Source organism: Puma concolor, chromosome E1 (assembly GCF_028749965.1).
Source record: "Puma concolor isolate L17-30 chromosome E1, mPumCon1.1.hap2, whole genome shotgun sequence".
Classification (NCBI taxonomy): domain Eukaryota; kingdom Metazoa; phylum Chordata; class Mammalia; order Carnivora; family Felidae; genus Puma; species Puma concolor.
The window spans coordinates 53,010,694-53,031,806 of record NC_141680.1 but is presented as its reverse complement, the minus strand read 5'-3'; the positions used below and the strand labels follow the sequence as shown (position 1 = coordinate 53,031,806).

At 44.4% G+C, this 21,113-nt stretch overlaps 1 protein-coding gene across 2 annotated transcripts in view; it reads right to left on the bottom strand.

The window, feature by feature from the left end:
• The window catches only part of MAP2K6 (mitogen-activated protein kinase kinase 6), a 123,125-nt gene that overhangs the window by 47,923 nt on the left and 54,089 nt on the right, over nt 1–21,113 (bottom strand). The window contains exon 1 of one of the 2 annotated variants that reach the window (XM_086687881.1): nt 213–438. The exons of the other annotated variant lie outside the window; for it this stretch is intronic. The gene's annotated coding sequence lies outside the window, so the exon portion shown is untranslated. Of the gene's footprint in view, nt 1–212; nt 439–21,113 lie in introns of those variants that run through there. 2 annotated transcript variants of the gene reach the window in all.

The following is a 21,113-nucleotide window of genomic DNA, read 5'->3' as shown; positions in this document are numbered from 1 at the left end:
AAAGGAATAAAGGACCACAACAAAAATAAAGCCTTCCAGGTGTGAGAAGAGAAGGCTCCCTCTTCTCTGACAGCAGCCAGCGAAACAGTTGCAGGGGACACAAAAGCTGGTTGAATTACGCGGTTGGTATACATCCCGCCTTCATTTCTGATAGTGCATCATATAAAACAAAAATCACAGACACATGCACCAACATTCCATAATTCACTTACTTGCCCATCACTGAAGGAGGAGCCCAGTAAGAGGCCAGAAGTGACTCTGATGAGGTTTGCAAGGCTGCAAGCAAGGCTAGCAGAAGAACAGCACACACGAGGCATTCTTTGCTTAGTGCTGAAGACCACGCTTCAGCAGAGGGAAGCAGAACTGAACAGACTCCACCCTCCCCAGTGCGGATTGCAACAAACCTCTCTGAGTTTATTGTTCCCAGCAAACCGCCAACTTCACAGAAAAAGAAGGAAAGTGGGTCCATTTAGACACCAAGGCGTGATGTTAATCATTAGCTAGACTTGGAAGGATAAATCTATAAAGTAATTCTGGCCAGGACCGCATTCTCCAGCCTTTCTACAAATGCCTCTTTCATTTCTTAAAAGGAAGAAAAACAATACATGGTCAGTTTCCAGCTGTGTTTATTTCTAAGCAATGTGTTCCCCCCGCAAGGCTGCCAACACCTGACGCTAACGTTTAACACGTTAAAAAAAAAATTAGGCAAGGAGACCATATGAATTAATACAGCTAAGTGCCCAAGTATGTTAAGTGGCTGTCTCTTTTGATAGCCTAAAGCAAAAACAAAAACATAAACGTATCAGGAAATAGGCTCTGTGTGGTGTCACATGGTCAGAACCACCTTCTCAGAGAGAGAGAATTCTGTGTATTCCTGCAGACCTCAACAAACTCTGCCCTCTTACTGGTACAATCTGCAAAGGGTAAGCCTCGTTGGCTTGGCTGGGCATATGCAGTGCTAGATTACATCAGCCTGTATCACACCCGTCGCTTGTTTTCTTTGAAAACGCAGTCCCGCCACACACACACATTTGCAGAAATTCATCTTAAACCGAAGCCGGGGTCGTTACGATCCTGGCCCGGAGCAAAATGGCACTGGAGCCTAAAAGCCTTGCCAAGAGCTCGCAAACATTTCCCAGGCCACAGAAATGTTCACTAGCTTCGGCCATCCTGAAAATGATGGGGTGTACCAGACCTCTTGCTCGGTACCCACGCGGACAGGCTACGCACAAAGAGCTTCTCTCATGTGCTTTATTACATAAAACAGAAGACTGTGCTCCAGTGCCAACCCAAACAGCAAGAGAATCCCACAGGGTCAACAGAAGGTGGCATCGTAAGGATAGGCTGACGCCTAAATATGTGTCAGCTCGGCCGAGGGCTGGGGGTGCGAGGGGGGGGCATGATTATGACGGTTTACGGTTATTGACACAGCTTTACAAAAGGATGGCATGGCTTCCAGGGCCAGATTTATTTTAAAAATCTGTTTCCCAACGTCAATGGGGTTTCCAGCCAAGTCACTGGCAACCTGGAGGCCTTGGCTGCCCTCTCCTTCATACTTGCATCTAGGCTTAAGTCCCAAGGGTAGCTGGCACTGAGATTGGCAGAGAAGTGTCATTAAATGTTATTAAATGGCGATGATCAGACGCAAAGCAACTAATGGAGCAGCGGGAAAGGAGTGCAGGGAGAAAGCTGGCTTTACAACAGCGGTAGGATGCCGATGCTCCTGTTCCCCCAAACCCCCGGCTCGCACCCACCCCTGAGGCTCTAGCCGGCATGCCGAAGTTCTTCAGAATTACATAAAATTTAGAGAAAGAAAGCCCAAAAAGCTCGTGTTAAAACACACAGTCATTTTGATTTCAAGGAGGGAGGTGGATTTCCCGGGACCTTGCCTTTATCTTTGTACTGCCTCTGCCTAGAAGGCTCTGGCGCCCTTGTGGACGGGAACCCAAACTTCCACATCCAGCTCTCATATCGCATGGCCCACAGAACCCCCTCCCAGACCTTCCTGAACACCGCTTAAGGGTCATGCATCCGGCTTTCACATTCCAGCATCTCACCTACAATGTGAACCTGACGCACTTTATCGAACCCCCGCCGTTTTAGTTTAAAATGTCCGTCCACTCTGTCTCTGTTGGTGGGAATGCAAACTGGTGAAGCCACTCTGGAAGACAGTATGAAGGTTCCTCAAAAAGTTAAGAGGGCTGCCTGAGTGGCTCAGTCAGTTAAGCATCCAACTCTTGGTTTTGGCTTAGGTCATGATCCCGTGGTTGGTGGGACAGAGTCCTGCATCAGGCTCTGCGCTGACAGTGCGGAGCCTGCTTGGGAGTCTCTCTCTCTCTCCTTCTCTCTCTTCCCCTCCCCCACTCATGCACACACACACACACACACACACACACACACACTCTCTCTCTCTCTCTCTCTCTCTCTCAAAATAAATAAGTAAACTTTTTTAAAAAGTTAAAAATGGAACTATGCTATGATCCAGTAATCGCACTACCTAAAGAATACAAAAACACTAATTCAAAAGGATACATGCACCACTGTGTTTATTGCAGCATTATCTACAAGAGTCAACCTATGGAAGCAGCCCAAATGTCCACTGACAGATAAGTGGATAAAGAAGATGTTTTATACACACACACACGTACACACGTACACACACATGCACATATATACAATGGAATATTATTTAGCCATAAAAAAGAATAAAATCTTGCCATTAACAATGACATGGATGGAGCTGGAGAGTATAATGCTAAGTGAAATAAGTCAGTCAGAGAAAGACAAATACCATACGATATCACGCATATGTAGAATTTAAGAAACAAAACCAACAAAAGGAAAGAGAAAGAGAGAGAGAAATCAAGAAACAGATTCTTACCTCTAAAAAACAGACTGATGGTTACCAGAAGGGAGCTGGGCAGGGGGGACGGGAAGAAGATAAGGGAAACAGATGATGGGGACTAAAGACCACACTTATCATGACGAGCACTGAGTAATGTATAGAATTGTTGAATCACTATATTACACACCGGAAACTAATAGATTAAGCCATTTAAAAAACTGTCCACTCTGTCTCAAACAGATCTGCACGACTGTCTTCCACTTCTATTCCTCATACCATGTCTCACAATGTCACATTATTTTTGCATTTATGTATTTACTTCTGCATTTATTACTTATTTAGTATTTATCTTCCCAATAGAAGTTCCATTACGGCAGCAATGCCGTATGATGTCCAGTGCCTGCACACCATAAATACTTGCAGGCTGAATATTTGTTCTTTTCTCAACTGTTTTGAACATTAGGATTGAATGAGCCCTTCAGAAAAAAAAACAAAAATAACAGACTGGAGTAGAAATAGCACAAACTTCAACACCAATAGACCTCATTTTAAATCCCAGCTGTGCCACTTATTAACACGGTGAGCTTGAAAATATGTCTTAAACCCAGTTTCCACACCTGCAAATGTAAGATGAGAGGCTCAGGTCACGGAGGGACTCAGCTGGCACAAAATATGTGAGGATATCTAGCAGGGTCTAACATATAACAGGTGCTCAATACGTACTAGCTTCTGTTCTCCCTTCCATGTTTGTGCTAAAATTTTTAAAATATGAGCTAAATAGAATGTTCCCTGTATGGGGAGCATGTTTCTTCAGATGTCCTCTGTTCTTCCTCTCTTATGTTATTTATATTAAAACTACATTTTTCAAGATGCCTGGGTGGCTGAGTCGGCGAGGCCTCCAACTTCGGTCAGGTCATGATCTCACATTTCGTGATTTCGAGCCCTGCGTCAGGCTCTGTGCTGACAGCTCAGAGTCTGGAGCCTGCTTCGAATTCTGCGTCTCCCTCTCTCTCTCTCTGCCCCTCTCCTGCTCTCGCTCTCTCTATCTCAAAAATAAATAAATAAACATTAAAATTTTTTTAATTAAAAAAACCTACATTTTTCAAACATCTCGTTGATTTTGAACCATATTCTCTTGGTTCCCACTGACCATGGGAACTATTTCAGCTCTAGCATTCAGGATCTCCGGAAGCGAGGCCTCAGAATCCGTATCGTTTTTTTATAAAGGGCTTATTTTTGTAAAGCAGTTTTAAGCTCATAGGAAAATCGAAGGGAAGGGAAGGCACAGAGATTTCCCATATACTCTCTGCCCCCATACGTGCACAGCCTCACCAACATCAACAACCCCCCCACCAGAGTGATGCGTTTGTTACATGTGATGAATTTACACTGATGCATCATTATCACTCCAAAGTCCATGGTTTACATTAGGGTTCACTCCTGGTATTGTACATTCTATGGGTTTGGACACATGTATACTGACAGGTATACTGATATATATGACATTTACAGATATGCATGGATATCACTACAGTATCATACAGAGTACTTTCACTGTCCTAAAAGCCCTCTGTGCTCTGCCTGTTTATTCCTTCCTCTCCCCAACCCCTGGCAACCACGGATCTTTTTACTGTCTCCATAGTTTTGCCTTTTGCAGGATGGCATACAGTTGGAATCATACTGACTGGCTTCTTTCACTTAGTGATATTCCTTGAAGGTTCTTCTGTGTCTTTTAATGGCTTGGTAGCTTCTTTCTTGTTAGCACTGAATAATATTCCATTGTCTGGATGTGCCCCAGTTCGTTAATCCATTCATCCACTGACAGGCATCTGTTGCTTCCAAGTTTTGCCAATTATGAATAATGATCCCATAATTATCATTTCATAATATTATGAAAAATAAACATCTGTGCGCAGGTTTTTGTGTGGACACAAGTTTTTAATTCCTTTGGGTAAATAACAAGGAGTGTGATTTCAGGATCATATGGTAAGACTACGTTAGTCTTGCAAGAAACTGCCAAACTGTTTTCCAAAGCGGCTGCGTTACATACTTTTCTTTTTTTTTTTTTAATCTCCCCAAGTGATTGAAGATTCCAGCCAGGGTTAAGAACCCCTTGTCAAGGGTATGTTTAAGTAAAGTGTTTCCTTTTTTTCACCTTTTCTCTCTTCATGAGGACAAGGTCACTCTCCCCTCGGTTCCTGGTCCTTCCCCCATCACCAGTCAGTTCTTTCTGGCCAGTAAGAAATTCCAGATGAAGCTCCTGACCAGGCTCTCTATATCTTCGAGCCAAAACTGTTAATAATTCACCAAAGTAGACATTGCAAGGAACAAAAAGTTCATCAAGCTACAAACTCTGCTCTGAAAGAGTCAGGGGATAAGAAAACCCAGTTCCTGTACTATCAGAGTATTACATGACAACTGTCACACCATGAATACACAGGAGGTTCAAAGCCGATGAGGGAAATGAGAAACAAATAGTCTCATGGGGGAAGTGATATTTTAGGTGGTCCTTTGATCACTGGTAGGCTTTAAGGGTACATGAGGATTTATTATACAATAGGTCTTCTTTTAACATATTTAAATGTTTTCATTATAAAAAGTTTTTTAAAAAAAATAATGGGTAGGATATTGACAACCAGAACCCAGAAATGCAACAGTGAGGCTCTAAGCAGAGTGAGCATGAGCTCCTAGTGGTGGAGAGAAGGCACCGTGGTATATTCAGCCAAAGACTGAAAGCCCAAAACTAATAATCTTTAAATTTCATATTTAAGAAGGGAAGTCAGCTATGTTTTTCAGTTGAGGAGGTCACGTTAGGTCATCCACATTTCAAAAAAAATAATGTAACAAGGTGAATCTTATATCTGCAGAATATTTTGAAACTGTGGGACACACACAGACACAAACAGACACACACACACACACACACCCATATACACACACCTGGGTGTTTTAAGCTTCCAGGTCTCGGCTTATATTTTCCCTGGAATGTTGTCATCACCTGTCTCTACTGGTCAACTTGAACACTCAACTCAGGCATATTCTCCTTCTGGGAGACTTCCATAAAAAAAAAAAAAAAAATTTAGAATAAATGCTCCTCCTCTGTGTGGTCACAGCAGTCTGGATGTCTCCTTTCCTATACTGATTGACTGAATCCATCTGTTCACCCATGCCTTGCACTCGAATGCCAACTCTTCAAAGCTGTCCACCATGTCCTACCCAGGCACGGGGCAAGCAATAGACCCAAGAAGTCAGAGGCAGAGACCACAGCCATCTGACTGATAAATAAGCTACTTAAACTTTATGGAGGGGGCACCTGGGTGGTTCAGTCGGTTAAGCATCTGACCGGCTCAGGTCATGATCTCGCGGTTCGTAGGTTTGAACACCACGTCGGGCTCTATGATGACAGCTCAGAGCCTAGAGCCTACTTCAGATTCTGGGTCTCCTTCTCTCTCTCTGCCCCTCCCCCCCCCCCTCTCTCTCTCTCTCTCTCTCTCTCTCTCTCTCTCCTTCAAAAATAAATAAACATTAAAAAAAATTAATAAACTTTATGGAGGCAAAACCCATAGGCTCTGGTAATTTACTGGATTAGAGGTGTGGAAGATCAGAAGATAAGCAGTAACAGCAGTAACACTAGTAGTAGTAATTTGGCTTTTTTACACCTAAATGAAATTAAGTGAAAGAAGGTCAAGGCCAGTTGGGATGGGTGGTGGAGAAGGAAGACAATGAGTCCCAATTCTGACAAGTAAAGTCTAAGATGCTGGGGTGGGGGTGGGGGGACTGTGACAAATTTCAAGCAGACAAATGGAGCTTAAGGTGGGGGGTGGGGGGGCGGGGAATATGCACACCTGGGAGTGACCAACAAAGGTAGAGAGTCGAAAACAAAACAAAACAAAACAAAACAGAGAGTTGGATGAGAGGCTGAGAAACAAAAAGAACAAGAGAATCGAAGGCAGACAAGGCGAGACCATTTTGACAGAATGAGATGTGAATGAAGCATCAGTGAAACACACAGAGAACTGATGGATGTACCAAAGAAGAATAAGCCAATGTGTTCAGAGCAGCACCATCAACTCATTCGGAAATGGCCGTATTTTCAAAGAATGAAAGCACTCAGAAGACTCTTCTTACAACCTCAGGTGATCGAAGCTCTTTTTTTTTCAGACTGGGTTGAACTGAAGCATGTTCTCGTGTTAACGGTTTGATGCTGACTATGTGTTCTTGAGGGAATGTAAAAGCAAATCACAGCCAATGCCCTTCACTTGTGGTCTGGGCCCCGAGTGAAGGTAGGAGGCAGGCAGTGGTTAGGTGGGGAATCCCCAATGTCTGTGCTCATCTTCCTCATTTATGGGCTGCTTCATTCATGAGTCTCTACTGAAAGGAAATGTAGTCATACGAATGTTCAAGTACCACTTTGAAATAAAAATGTGGCAAGGGGTTGCCGAGAAATTTAGTGACATGTTTCACCTTTTCAAAATGGTGCACTAAATTTTAGTTTAGGTTTAAAATTAGCACTCATATTTTAGAGATAAATACTGAAATGTCTCCAAATGAAATAATATGGTTGTAGAGTTTGCTTCAAAATAAATGGTGGAGTAGGGGTGGGGAGGGGAGCTATAGATGAAATAAGATTAGCCGTGAGTTGGGAATTGTCAAAGCTAAGTGACAGATACATGGTAATTCATTGTCCTGGGTGCCTGTGAATACGTGAAATTTTCCAAAACATAAAGATTTTATTAAATAGCTACTGAACAACAGAAAATTCTCTTTTAATACTTAAAATAGAGGGATAGTGAATAAGAGGGTTGAATTTTTTTTTTTTCCTTGGGAGAAATAGATTATTTTCCCCCCTCTGGTCCAAGGTCATACTTTTAATAGCAATGTGATCACCTCCCTTCTAGCCAAGGAAAACTACAGAGGAGTAACTTTGATTCCACCAGCTGCATGAAGGCTGAGATGCAAAGAAATAACACAGGAAAGTCCTTCGTCTATAATCCTTCTTAGAGTGTTAACCAGTGCAGTCTATCCTGCCTCTCTCCTGATTTCACCCCACTTCTCCTCTTGAACTACATTCTACCATGATATCATTTACCCGTGAAAGAAGGTACACCTTAAAAAGAAGCATCTGATATTCATCTCTGTAAGGATATATTTCATGACCTTATGTGATGCCCTCTTTATAAAGACGCTTAGAAAAAAATGTGTGTCATCAATAATTAGAAGAGTTGGCTTCTTCTGTATAATTGATCAATCTCTCCCTATGGATGACATGAATGTTTTCCTTTGTGTTTCCATCCTTGGGTTGATGGCTAAAAACCCGGGACACCTGGGTGGCTCAGTCGATTAAGTGCCTGACTTCAGCTCAGTTCATGATCTCATGGCTTGTGAGTTCGAGCCCCGCGTCAGGTTCTGTGCTGACAGCTCAAAGCCCGGAGCCTGCTTGGGATTCTGTGTCTCCTTCTCTCTCTCTGCCTCACCCCTGTTCACACTCATGTTCTCTCTCTTTCTCAAAAATAAATAAATATTTAAAAAAAAAAAAAACTTTTTTAAAGCTTAGGGCCAAACTGGGACTCATATTCATATTTGTGCCCAAGTAAGTATTTTCTTTTTTTTTTTTTTAATTTTTTTTTGGAATGTTTATTTATTTTTGAGAGAGAGAGACAGACAGAGCATGAGCAGGGGAGGGACAGAGACAGAGGGAGACACAGAATCCGGAGCAGGCTCCAGGCTCCAAGCTCCGAGCTGTCAGCACAGAGCCTGACACGGGGCTTGAACCCACCAGCCGTAAGATCATGACGTGAGCCGAAATCGGATGCTCAACCAACTGAGCCACCCAGGCGCCCCCCAAGTAAGTATTTTCTGTTTGTGTCTTATCTACCCCTTTAATAACATTTTATAACGGAGCATCTTAGATACACATGAAAGTAAACAAAACAATTGTAATCAACTCGCATGAACCCATTCCCCAGCTTCAACAAATATCAACTCATGGCCAATTTTGTTTCACCTATACCCACCCACCTTCCCAGACAACAAATCATTTTGTACATAAATATGTTACCCAATATCTCCAAAAGAAATTGACTATTAAAAAAAAACATAACCACAAAGAATGTCATCGCATGTGAATAAATAATTTCTTAATATCTACTCACTGTTCAAAATTCTAACGGTCTCATAAATATCTCAAATAGTGTTAAATTATGGTGTGTTTGAATCAATATCCAAATTAGGTCCATATTTTATGACTGCTTGATAAAATTTCTTCTCTCTTCGTCTATAAGCTCCCTCTCCACTTCTTATTATCTACCCCTCCCTCTACATGAAATTGTTTTGTTGAAAAGATCTGACCATTTGTTCTATAAAGCTTCCCACTGGGTTCTGCTGATCTTATCCCTTATTGATTCCCACACTCCTCTGAAAGTTAGAGCTCAATCAGATTCAAACATGACTTTTTTGCTTGGCAAGACTCCCTCACAGGTGACCTCATTTACTTTTTATTTATGCTAAATTGCTGAATTATATGCATCCTAGTAAACTATCTTCAACTCTTAATGGAAAAAGGAAGAAATAAATAAATAATCCCTCAACAACACTTGGTATTCAACAAACTTTTTAATCTTTGTCAGTTTGATAAGTAAACAAGAGTACCTCATTGTTTTTAATCACATTTTTTAAATATTTAGCACAGTTAACAAATATATTAACAAATATTTTTGTATGTCTACTGATATCTGTATTTGTCTATGAACTGCCCATTCAAACTATTTGCTTACTTTTATATTAGTATTATTATTATTATTTTATTTATAAGAGAAGACATTGCCCCTTTGGAAGTTTGTATTGCAACACACACACACACACACACACACACACACACACACCCCCACAATGTTTGGGCTTTTCTCCCCTTTCGATTATACAAAATTAAAAATTTTTGCATTCCTTTCTGTCCTCTGCATTTTTTAAAAACTTTTTAATGTTTATTTATTTTTGAGAGAGAGAGGCAGAGCGTGAGCAGGGGAGGGGAGAGAGAGGGAGACACAGAATCCGAAGCAGGCTCCAGGCTCTTAGCTGTAAGCACAGAGCCCGACTTGGGGCTCAAACCCACAGACCGTGAGATCATGACCTGAGCCGAAGTCAGACACTCAACTGACTGAGCCACCCAGGCGCCCCAGTGGCCTCTGCCTTTTTATAAGGCAAGAACATTGTTTCCTCTTCCCCCAAACCGCCTGTTAGATAGTTGTCCCAATGCCACCTGTTGATCTGTCCCTTTGTTCCTCCATTAATCTTATATACCTTTTTAACATGTATACCTCTTCTATAACTTCATTGGCTTCCATGTCAAAAAATAATCAAATGTAATGGTCACTGCAGACATATTCACTTGATCCTGACTTGAAGAAAACTTCTAGCCTTCCACCTTAAAAAAAGTATGCTTGGTTTAATTCATTCGTAGAAGTATATAACTGTTCACATTTTAGTGAGGGGAGTAGGCTACCAAAGGTTCCCAAGATGTGCCCATATCCTAATCCTTGGCACCTGTGAATACTACCCTAGTAACACTTTTGCAGATGTGATTAAATTAAGGATTTTGAGATGAGGAGATTATCCTGGATTACCCAGGTGGGCCCTACAGGCCATCAGAAGTGTCCTTACAACGAGAGGAAAGGGGAGGTTCAACTTGCCCAGAGAAGATGGAGGCAGAGACTGGAGTAAGGAAGCCACAGTCCCAGGCATGCCGGCAGCTCCCAGAAGCTACACAAAGCAAGGAAAGGATTCTCTCCCATTCTCTCCCAGAGCCTCTGGACGGAACCTGGCCTGCCCACGCCTTGATTTCAGACTTTGGCCTTCAGAAGTAAGACAGAATAAATTTCTATTGTTTTAAGCAACCAAGTTTGCAGTAATTTGTTACAGCAGCTGCAAGAAACTAATACAGCGAATTATTAGAAATGGACACTGAAGTTTATCAAATTCTCTTTCAAAACTTACCCAGTGTCTCTCCTACCACACCTAAGCTGCCCCACTCTCTACCAAATAGATTTCTTACTTTTCTGTCTTTTCCCCCTTCTTTTACCCTTCATTTTCATTCCCTTTATTTTCTTATTAACTGCTTCTGCTGCAGGACTTCCAGAGCATCCTGTGATCCTACAATCCTGGTGGTCATAGAAACACCTAGAAAGCCTTGACGATAAAAGGGGACAAAACAAGCGACACTGAGAAGCTAACTGCAAACTAGAAGGAGTGGGTATGGGTAGACGGAGCCATCCCACTCCTCGGTGGATGCCCTTCGCTGGAACAAAGAAGGAATGAATGCTGAACTGGAAGGCTTCCAGTTCTAACTGGATGCCATCTCAGAGGAAAACTTCTAAGAAATGCAGCCCTTTCTCCAGGCCTGTGGCTCATTCTGGAATCCCTTATGCCCCCTGCCAACAAGAAACAAGAATGTAAAGAAACCGTGGCCAAAACAACATCAAAAAACTATGTCAGGATCCTTCACCATGCAACTCTAACCTTCCAGCCTGGAAAAAAAAAATCAGTATAATCCTTTGCACTAAGGTTGCTTCTGCAATGTCTAAGTCACCTTTGTTTTCCAGGGAGGATGGTTGTTCTGAGAGTCCTGTTTTGCAAACCATAGTCAACGTACTCTCCTGGCTTAGTGCATTTTCCCCTGGGCACACTCCTGGGTAGAGGTTCACGGCGGTCCGTTAAAAAACAGAGACCAAGAAATAGCTTTGAGAACACCACGAAATTTAAATGTGATTTTCCAAGAGGAGAATGCTAACATACAAAAGCAATCAACTTAATTCCAAAGCAGAGTTCTTGATGTGAATCTACTCGTATTTCAATACTATGTCAGATCCTGTGGGACCCTTCAGGGAAAATTCCACAGTGCCATAGAAAGACTTCAGGCCCTCAGTTTCTAACTCTGGATAAGCCATTGCCACCGTAATTAACAATTATTGCTTCAGGCAGCGCTATAACTCAAGGTGTCAAAAAAAGTGGAGTTCTCTAGTCTTGGGTAATAAGTCTAGAAATTGTTCCAGGCAGTCAGTCACCGTGAAACATGTAAATCAGTTAATGTCCAAGACTCAGGACCCAAAAAAGTATATAACTTCCTTACTGCACCAAGAGACTGTTCCACCTACCCACGTGATCAGAAATGGGAGTGAAACGTGTAAACTTAAATAGACTCTGGGAGGTCTCTTACACACTGTTCTCTATACAACTTCCCCGAGCCAGCTTTAATGGCTCGTGAGAAGGTATTAATCTAAGCCTCATCCTTAAAATGGGAATATCTGTATCTCACCTTGGTGGAATGACACAGGCTAAGCAAAACATATGCAGGGCCAGTGGATACAACTGTGGTGAATAATTGAACGCTGAAAATTGCCATGTCAGGCTACTCTACCATTTTTGGCAGGTGCGTTCTTTTTTTTTTTTAATTTTTTTTTAATGTTTGTTTATTTTGAGAGAGAGAGAGAGAGAGAGAGGGATGGAGGGAGGGAGAAGCAGAGAGAGAGGATCCCACGCAGGCTCCGTACTGTCAGAGCAGAGCCCGACGCTTGGGCTCAAACTCACCAACCGTGAGATCATGACCTGAGCCGAGATCAGGAGTTGGACGCTTAACCGACTGACCTGCCCTGGGGCTCCTAGGTGCTTTCTTATTAACAAGTAACTGGTCATTAGAATAATAATAGCAACTAATATTTATTGAGAATTTATTACATACAGGCATGGTGCTCAGCTTCACACATAAGCTCTTAATTTAATGATGAGTACAACGCATGGGATGAATATTACTTATTCCATTTCAAGGCCCTTGTCCAGACACGTGGAGCTTTACAGATGTGAGCAGTCGCTTTCCTATTAAATATAATGATATGCAGTCCTTCAATTGCAATTACTTTTCGTCTCAAGTCTATTTCCATTAGCTCGTAGAGGGATTATTGCCGACCCGTGTCCGGGCTCTCCCCAAAATCTGGGATCCGAAAGTAAAAGTTCTGGGTTAAATCCCCTGTGCAGACTTTCTACCCCGATGCCCAGACTTCTTGAGATAACACACGTAGGTTACAAAGCTGTTCACCAGGAACCACTGTGACCCGACCTAAGGCCTACCAGGAGATCAAGGCTCAGTCGAAAAGCTCTATTGTCATGAACGTTGTCCAAGATATTTTATTTAAACTTTCTGGACTGTAGTTCCCCTGATGCTGAAATGGAAAATATGCCATCGATAAAACTAGCTAATCTTCTCATTAAATGGAGCTCTGGTATTTGGAGGAACACGATACCAGTTTCATAGACAATGTCATAAAGTTGTCTACCGTGTGATAGTTCTGTGGTATGTTCGTAGACCCGCACTCCTTCCCTAAGGGGGTTCCGATAAAATTGATAAGCCTGTCTCCTACCTGACATAAATTGCTTTAGCGGGAGGCTAATGGCCAAGTGGCTATTTAAAAGCTGTCACTATGGCTTCTGTTTGCAAAACACTGTGTTAGTGCAACTTGGGCTGTGCAGGGATGCCCCTCTCTCAATACAAAAAAAACAAAACAAAACAAAAAAAAAAACCAAAAATGGTGGGTGGCGGGCTTTCAGTCCGTTAATGGACTCCTTGATTGGCTCATCCTGATGGTCATCTCAGCCTGATGTTTCTCCCATTTTACCAGAAGATTCACCAGTTCTGGGCTGGACTAAACCCTCAAGGTCACCGAAACCCTTAAATCTGATCATATTCCAAACACCTCAACACTCAACATAAAATAAATGCACAAAACTAAATATATTCCAACCAATACCTTGGGGGAATTTTCTATGATGGAAGAACTCCTGGCTCTGAGTAATGGTGGTACTTTTTCTCCAGGAAACTGCCCCCTTCTGCAGTGCTTAACAAATAAACCAACCAACAATCAACACTCTCACTGCATCTGGCCACATAACCAGAATGAGAGTCCACTAGGGGTTGTCGGGCCTCTGGAACAATGCCTGGGAAAACCATTTGGAAAATCTGCTTTCCATCTTGCTGAAACCCCATTTCTCTCTCACATCCGTAACTGTCCTAGGTAGGATATGCTCTAGACTTAATTTTAGCACAGGACTCCCAACTCTGTAACTCAATCTCTTTGTCAAAAGGACACATAAATGAGGAAAGTACACAGACTTTGTAAAAAAAAAAAAAAAAAAAAAAAGAACTGTGAGCGGGGAGACAACACATAGTATATTGAGGAAGAAATAAGAATCTAAGAAATAAGAAAGTTTGGGAGTTTGGGTTCTTTTGTGCATTTGTTACCACTTTCTAAATACGATGGGAAATTTGAGCAGCTGTCTAGCTGAGAAAAGAAGCCAATGGGGAAAGAGACAAAGAGGCCAGAGAAGTACACAGAAATGATGGGGCAAAATTCCCAAAGGGCAGCGTGGGATCAATAGCACAGTGGAGAAGGCTGGACTCAGAGAAAGGAGTGGAGGGTCTCTCTTTACCATAAGAAGGAAGAAGGGCGTAAATAGTGACAACAAAGAGAAAATTCAAGGGGCGCCTGGGTGGCTCAGTTGGTTAAGTGTCCGACTTTGGCTCAGGTCAGGATCTCATGTTTGTGGGTTCAAGTCCTGCAACAGGCTCTCTGCTGTCAGCACAGAGACCGTTTTGGATCCTCTGTGCCCCTCCCCCCAACCCCTTCCTCTCTCTCAAAAATAAATAAACATTTAAAAAAAAAGAAAATTCAGTGTGAAGGGAAGTTGAGAGAGGCACTCCGTATTGACGTATAACAGGGTGTTCTGCCAAGATTTCCCATGGGGTTCTAGGAAACACAGAGCCAAGAAACATTAGAAACAGCCAGAATAGGTCGGCAAAGAAGTTCCTGTAGTTTCGAGTGAAACTTTACCACATACCCTTGCAGTATATAAGCTCCCGAGGAAGTAGCTAATGAAAAACATAAGGGAACATTCCAAAAGACCACTCAACTATGTAAAGCTAAAGTAGGTGTGATCTATAACTTCCTTATTTCCTCCAAGAACCTCCTCCATTCCAAAGTGGCTCATCATAAAACCTGGAAGCAAACGAGTCAGAAGTGGTGCTCAGCTCAAGAACTATCCATGAGTCTCAAAGCTCATACGTGGGGAGTATGTTGTATATTTCATCCTTCTAGAAAATTCAGCAAGTCTGTTATTAAAGAGCTCGAATTCTTTTAAAAATTTTCAATGTGTTTTTATTATTTTTGAGAGAGGGAGAGAGACAGAATGTGAGTGGGGGAGAGGCAGAGAGAGAGGGAGACAAAGAATCTGAAGCAGGCTCCAGGCTCTGAGCTGTCAGCACAGAGCCCGACACAGGGCTTGAACCCACGAACCGGGAGATCATGACCTGAGCCGAAGTCAGTCACTTAACCGACTGAGCCCCCCAGGCGCCCCCATCTATTTAAATTGTACAATTCGAGGGGCGCCTGGGAGGCTCAGATGGTTAAGCATCCGACTTCGGCTCAGGTCATGATCTCCCGGTTCCTGGGTTCGAGCCCCACGCCGGGCTTGGTGCTGACAGCTCAGAGCCTGGAGCCTGCTTTGGATTCTGGGTCTCCCTCTCTCTCCGCCCCTCCCCCACTTGCGCTCTCACTCTGTCTCTTTCAAAAATAAATAAACAATAAACAAACAAACAAATAAATAAATTTGTACAATTCGATGGTTTTCAGCATACTCACAGACTTGTGCAGCTATCACCACAATCAATTCCCTAATATCTCTCACCCACAAAAGACACATCATACCCATAACCATCACGGCTTATTTTCCTCCAAGGCCATCCCTCCCTCTGGTCCTAGGCGATCACTAGTCTAAATTCTGTCCCCGGAGACCTCCCTATCCTTGACGCTTCGGATATATGGAATCCTACCCTCTGTCGCCTCCCCCTTGTGTGCCAAAGACTGTGTTCTCTGAAGCTAAACGCTTTACTGCGTCTCCCAATGGTCTCAGTCTCCACAAGCCGTTGGGCCCAAAGCTTTGCTCTCTGCAAAGCTTGAAAGTAGGACGGTCCCAGGGGGTAAGGCTGCGCAACGAGTCGCGTTCTCCCTGTGTGCCAAGTTGCAAACAGGTTGAGGCTGGTGGGAAGAACGGAATGTCCCATGACAAAGAGGAGGGGCACAGAGAGAGTCACAGGCAGCAGGAGGAGCTGCCCGTGCTGGGGAACGAAAGTGAAAGAGCATGAAGGAGCAGACAGAAATGCAAAATGCTAGGAAGTGAGACTAAGTCCTTCGGCATGCTTAGCTTTCAAGACTAGAAGCCCCGTGAAGGGCTGGACTGGGTCTTGCAAACGATTTGATTCTTACATGTTATAAGCAAATAAAAGAACATTCAGTGTGGGGATATCAGGTTCACGCTCCCGATCCTCCTGTATCGGGGAGGGCGGGGGGAGAGCAGGCAGCCAAGGATGTGTACAAAGCGATGTTATGGAAGGTAAAGGCACATGTCCCGGGCTTGGCTCCCCAAATATTATCACGGTCAGTCAAACCCCGTTACATAAAGCTCCAAGAAACTGTTCAACTTCTCCGGCGGTACTGAAATTCTGTAATATTTAAGACTGCCTGGAAAAAGTAAGCCGTTAACTGGGGCTAAGCCTTTTTTTTTTTCTTTTTTTACATATCAAATAAGTAGCTATGGCTATGGGATTAGCTCTCTTTCCACAGACAACGCAACCTATTCGAAATATTTTGGCAGAGGCTGGAATCACTGGAAACACCAGGCTTCCCGCTGAGTATTTACGTGACCACATGCTTTTTCAGTGAACTAAACACTTTTACAAGCACAAGTTGAAACACAGCTTGCTCTGACCTTGGGAGAAAAGTGGAGACACGAACACTCAACAGGTAGCTCAGCTCAAAACCCTTCCCGGAGTCTTTATACTCAGAGCCTAAGAAAACTCCCCTCTGTGGTAGCTGGGTAGCTGGCCGACGGATGCCTCCCAGCTGGCACAGGCACAACAGGGGCCAATGTCTTACCCAAGGGGCCACGTAAGCTAATGATGTCACCAAGAAGGGAACTGAAGAGATTAACACATGCCGCTTCCGTTCATTCATCCTCCCCTCAAATATTTACTCAGTCCCTACTACGCATCAGCACCAAGCTATGCCCTGAAAGTAAGACAGTAATCAGAGCTAGCCCCCTGCTCCCGCCCACCCCACTCTCCAGTATGTCTTTTCTGGAATGATGAAGTTACACTGGGATACTCCCAATGGCTCCAGGAAGGACAGAACTATGGTCACTTCCTACATGGCCTAAATGAGCCGGGCAGTGGGGACAGGAGAAAACCAGGCAGCCCCTGTGGTTTATTCCCAATGTTTGAGGAAGTCTGTCTCTGCCTCCTTCCTAACTGCCAGCCAAGTATAATTCAAATTACTCAAGCTGGCATTCAAGAGCCTTCCCTAGTTGTGCTGTCTACTCCTGCCACCTCTAAGAAGTAACTAAGACCCAGCCTAACAGAAGTCATTGCTCTTTCCTTGAACACACCCAACCTGGGTCTTGACCCTTCCTCTGGCCATGCTGCCCCTGCTCCCTGTGTCGTGCATACACACAGTCCTCTGCCCACGAAGAGCTCTTCTGCCCACGTTTTGGTCCAATGACTTCTTCTTACCTACTCATCCCTCACCTCTCATCTCCTTCCCTTCCCCTCCACCCATAAGACTAAAAAGCTATCCGTGGATCTTCTGCTCTGCACAGGCAGGAGGTAGGTCACCAACATTTACCCCAGGCCCAAAGCAAGGAATTTAACCGATATCACCCTCTGCTAACCCTCCCGAGTGCATAATGATTTGTTGTCCTCAATGCACAGCTGAGAAACTGAACTTTAGAATGGTTAGGTAAATACTCCAGGGCATCACCGCTAGATAAGAGTGGAGCAGATTGTGTTCTGCTCCAATCCTGAACTGCCCTCACTCACCCGTTTGGAGTGCAGTGCGTGCAGAGGACAACTCGAGCCCTGCCCCCCTTCCCTGATCTGGCTTTCCAATTCAGCCCAGGTTCTGGCCACTTCCACACTGATGCGACCTGGCAGTGCCTCATCTTTTATTTTTTAAGATGTTTTCTTTTTTTTATATTTATTTATTTATTTTGGGGGGGGGGCACGCAGAGGGAAGAAGAGGGAGAGAGGGAGATTATTCCAAGCAGGCTCTGCGCTATCAGCACAGAGCCTGACGCGGGGCTTGATCCCACAAACTGTGAGATCATGACCCGAGCTGAAATCAAGAGCTGGAGGCTTAACCGACTGAGCCACCCAGGCGCCCCAACGGTGCCTCATTGTTAGTTGCACCAGATGCCCTCTTCCCGTCTCTGGATTCCTACTCTCAGAGTTCTCTGGCTGACGGCATCTGCTGGGCTTGCTGACGTGCAGAAGCTGAGGTCAAAGCCTGTGGGGCCACCTGCGATCAGTGAACAATGATGGACAGGAACTGAGGAATAAGCCCTTTAGTCCCGTGGGCACGGGGTTCTGAGATACATTTCTCAAGGCTCTTAGAAGATCCAATGGTATTAAACATCAGTTGCCCCAGCAGTGACTGCTGCACGGGCTTTTCCCTCCCTCCCTGTCCTGTCTACCTTGTCCGTCCTATTGACTGAGATACAGGGACAAACACGTCTCTTGCACACAGGCGTCTATTTCAGGCTCTGCGTTCAGAGGCGGCAGGTAGCAGAACTATGAGCCAAAGCAGGGGAGAACTCAGCCGCAGTGCGGGCTGTCAATCTGCCCTGCCCCTCGGGCCACACGAATCAGAGATCCCACGGTGCTTGAAGTGCCTGGGAAGGACACATGTCTCACCTGTGGATGTCAACTAGCTTCCTCTTCTCAGTCACTCCGGTGCCGGCACAATGCACCCATGAATGGCCTGGCCCTGGTGGCAGGGATGGAGGCTACGCATGGGCCCAGCAGCGTGGGCTTCCTCCGACCAATGACGTAGCCATTGCTCCTGCTAAATGTCCAGCCAATCAATAGCAGAGACAGACGCTAATCCCTATAGTATACCTTCAAGGATGGCAGCCGGCCCTTTGGTGGAGGGTTGATTTTAACCTACCACTTCTACCCTGGAGGTGAGGAGGAGAGAGTAATTCATGGTTACTGGAACTCATGCCCACCGACTCCAAATACGGGTTTGCCTTCTCCGCGGGCACAGTATCCAAGGACCTAAGAAAGCCTAACCTACCAGCACGGTATGCCACATCACATTGTTGCAGACCAAGGGACTGATTTATGTCAAAGGAGGCATGACAATGGGTGTATGACCGAGGAATCCACTCGTTGGATCACAAACCTCATTGTTCCAAAGCAGCCAGCTTAACTGAATTGTGAAATGGCCTTTTACTCAGGAACCAGCAGAGTTAGGGCAGTAGCATACCAACAGCCTGCTCTTCCAGTGTCACCTAGATCCGTGCCCCACCCCTCGAATTTCCGGAAGGAAACTCGTTTGCCTTCAGAGTGGGCAATGGCGTTGAGATCTGAGGACGAGGAGTGTTCACTGCTACTTAATATCATCTCTTCTTGGCCATTTCGCCAATCTGAGGTGGGAAATATATAAACGTGGGTACATACATACACCCATGTGTTAAAAATACACGTATGTGGGGCGCCCGGGTGGCTCAGTCGGTGATGTGTCTGACGTCAGCTCTCTGCTGTCAGCACAGAGCCCGCCTCAGATCCTCGGTCTCCCTCTCTCTGTGCCCTTCTCCCACAGTCTCTGCCTCTCTCAAAACTAAATTAACATTAAAAAATTAAAAATACGCATATGTGTACATCTGTACGTGAACATACGTACGTACATCCACGCGCAGAGCTTAGAAGTCATGAATTCGTACAAAGGTGGCCAGTTCCAATCCATCCGCCCAGGGTTCCTTTTGCTTTCTCTCACTTGCTCAGTCCTATAACACATCTAAAAGAGTGTCAAGGCAGCTGCCTCCATGCCATTGTATGTTTTTCATTTTAAGAGTAAAATTATAATTTTGACACAAAGCTCCCCAGCAGAATTTCACTCCTGCTTTATTTGCCAGCAAAGTATCACACCCATGTCAGAACCAATCTCTGGCAAAGGACGTGGGACCACCATGATCGGCTTCGACCAATCGTCCTCGCCACACCTCCACTCCTGGGGCTGGGGTCAGGGTCTCCCCTCAAGTGCATGGTCACGTGGAGGAGGGTGAGATACCTCAAGAATATAGGGTTTCTAGTAGGCAGAAGGAAGGGGGCCGTGGAATATGGATATTAGGGAGGCAACCAGCTGTATCCGCTATATTAACCTACAATCCATAGAGCAGACGAGGTGACTTAAATCCTCTGAAATAATATGCAAACTTCTTTGTGTGCGCACATGCATAGTTTTCAAGGGAGAGGATCCTCGGTCATCATCATTTCTCAGAGGGCTCAGGCGCCCAAGAAAAGACTAGAACCATTTGATTTTAAGCTGGCAGGGGCACCTGGGTGGCTCAGTTGGTTAAGCGTTGGACTTTGACTCAGGTCATGATCTCACCGTCTGTGAGTCTGAGCCCCGCGTTGGGCTCTGCGCTGAGAGCGTGGAGTCTGGAATCTGCTTCAGATTCTGTGTCTCCCTCTCTCTCTGTTCCTCCCCTGTTCATGCTCTCTCTCTCTCTCTCTCTCTCTCTCTCAAAAATAAATAAACATTAAAAAAGATTTTTTTTATACTGGCACAGTCTTCTTCTTCCATTTACGGGGTACAAGAGGTTTCCAGGAACTTAGACCCTAATTCAGAAAATGCAAGGGTTTCCCCAATCTCATTTGCTACATTCCTGCCCCTAAGGCAGAAATCAGAAAACTGCACGGCCTTTGTCAAAATACAAATGTTTGTCTCAATTTGAGTCCTCCTAGAGTTCGTTCCTAGAGGCGGACTTTTCAGGCTTCTAGGGCAATTAAGGGGCACTAAATCTCCTCCACATTAGACATGCTGGCTTTAAACTTCCAGTCTTCTAAAGAAAAAAGGGGACCACGCGGGAGTCTCCAAAGGAACAAAGGGAGCAGAAGTGCAAACCACCATAAAAGAAGAGAGTCTGTGGTTTAGGAGCCAAAGAGCAAATGTCAAGGCAGCTTGTCAGTGTCAGTGTGCTCTCAGGATTTTATCCCATTGGCCCCAAATGCAGCGTTCAGTGTCCTAGACCAAATCTGGGGCAGCTGTGGTAATAGAAAGAGCTCCCCAGTTCAGAGCTTTAATCCTCTAGGGTTCCTTCAACAGTTGTATTTATCTGTCCCAAAGAGCTGAATACAAAAAGTGGCAGCCACTGCAGAATCGGGGGGGGGGGG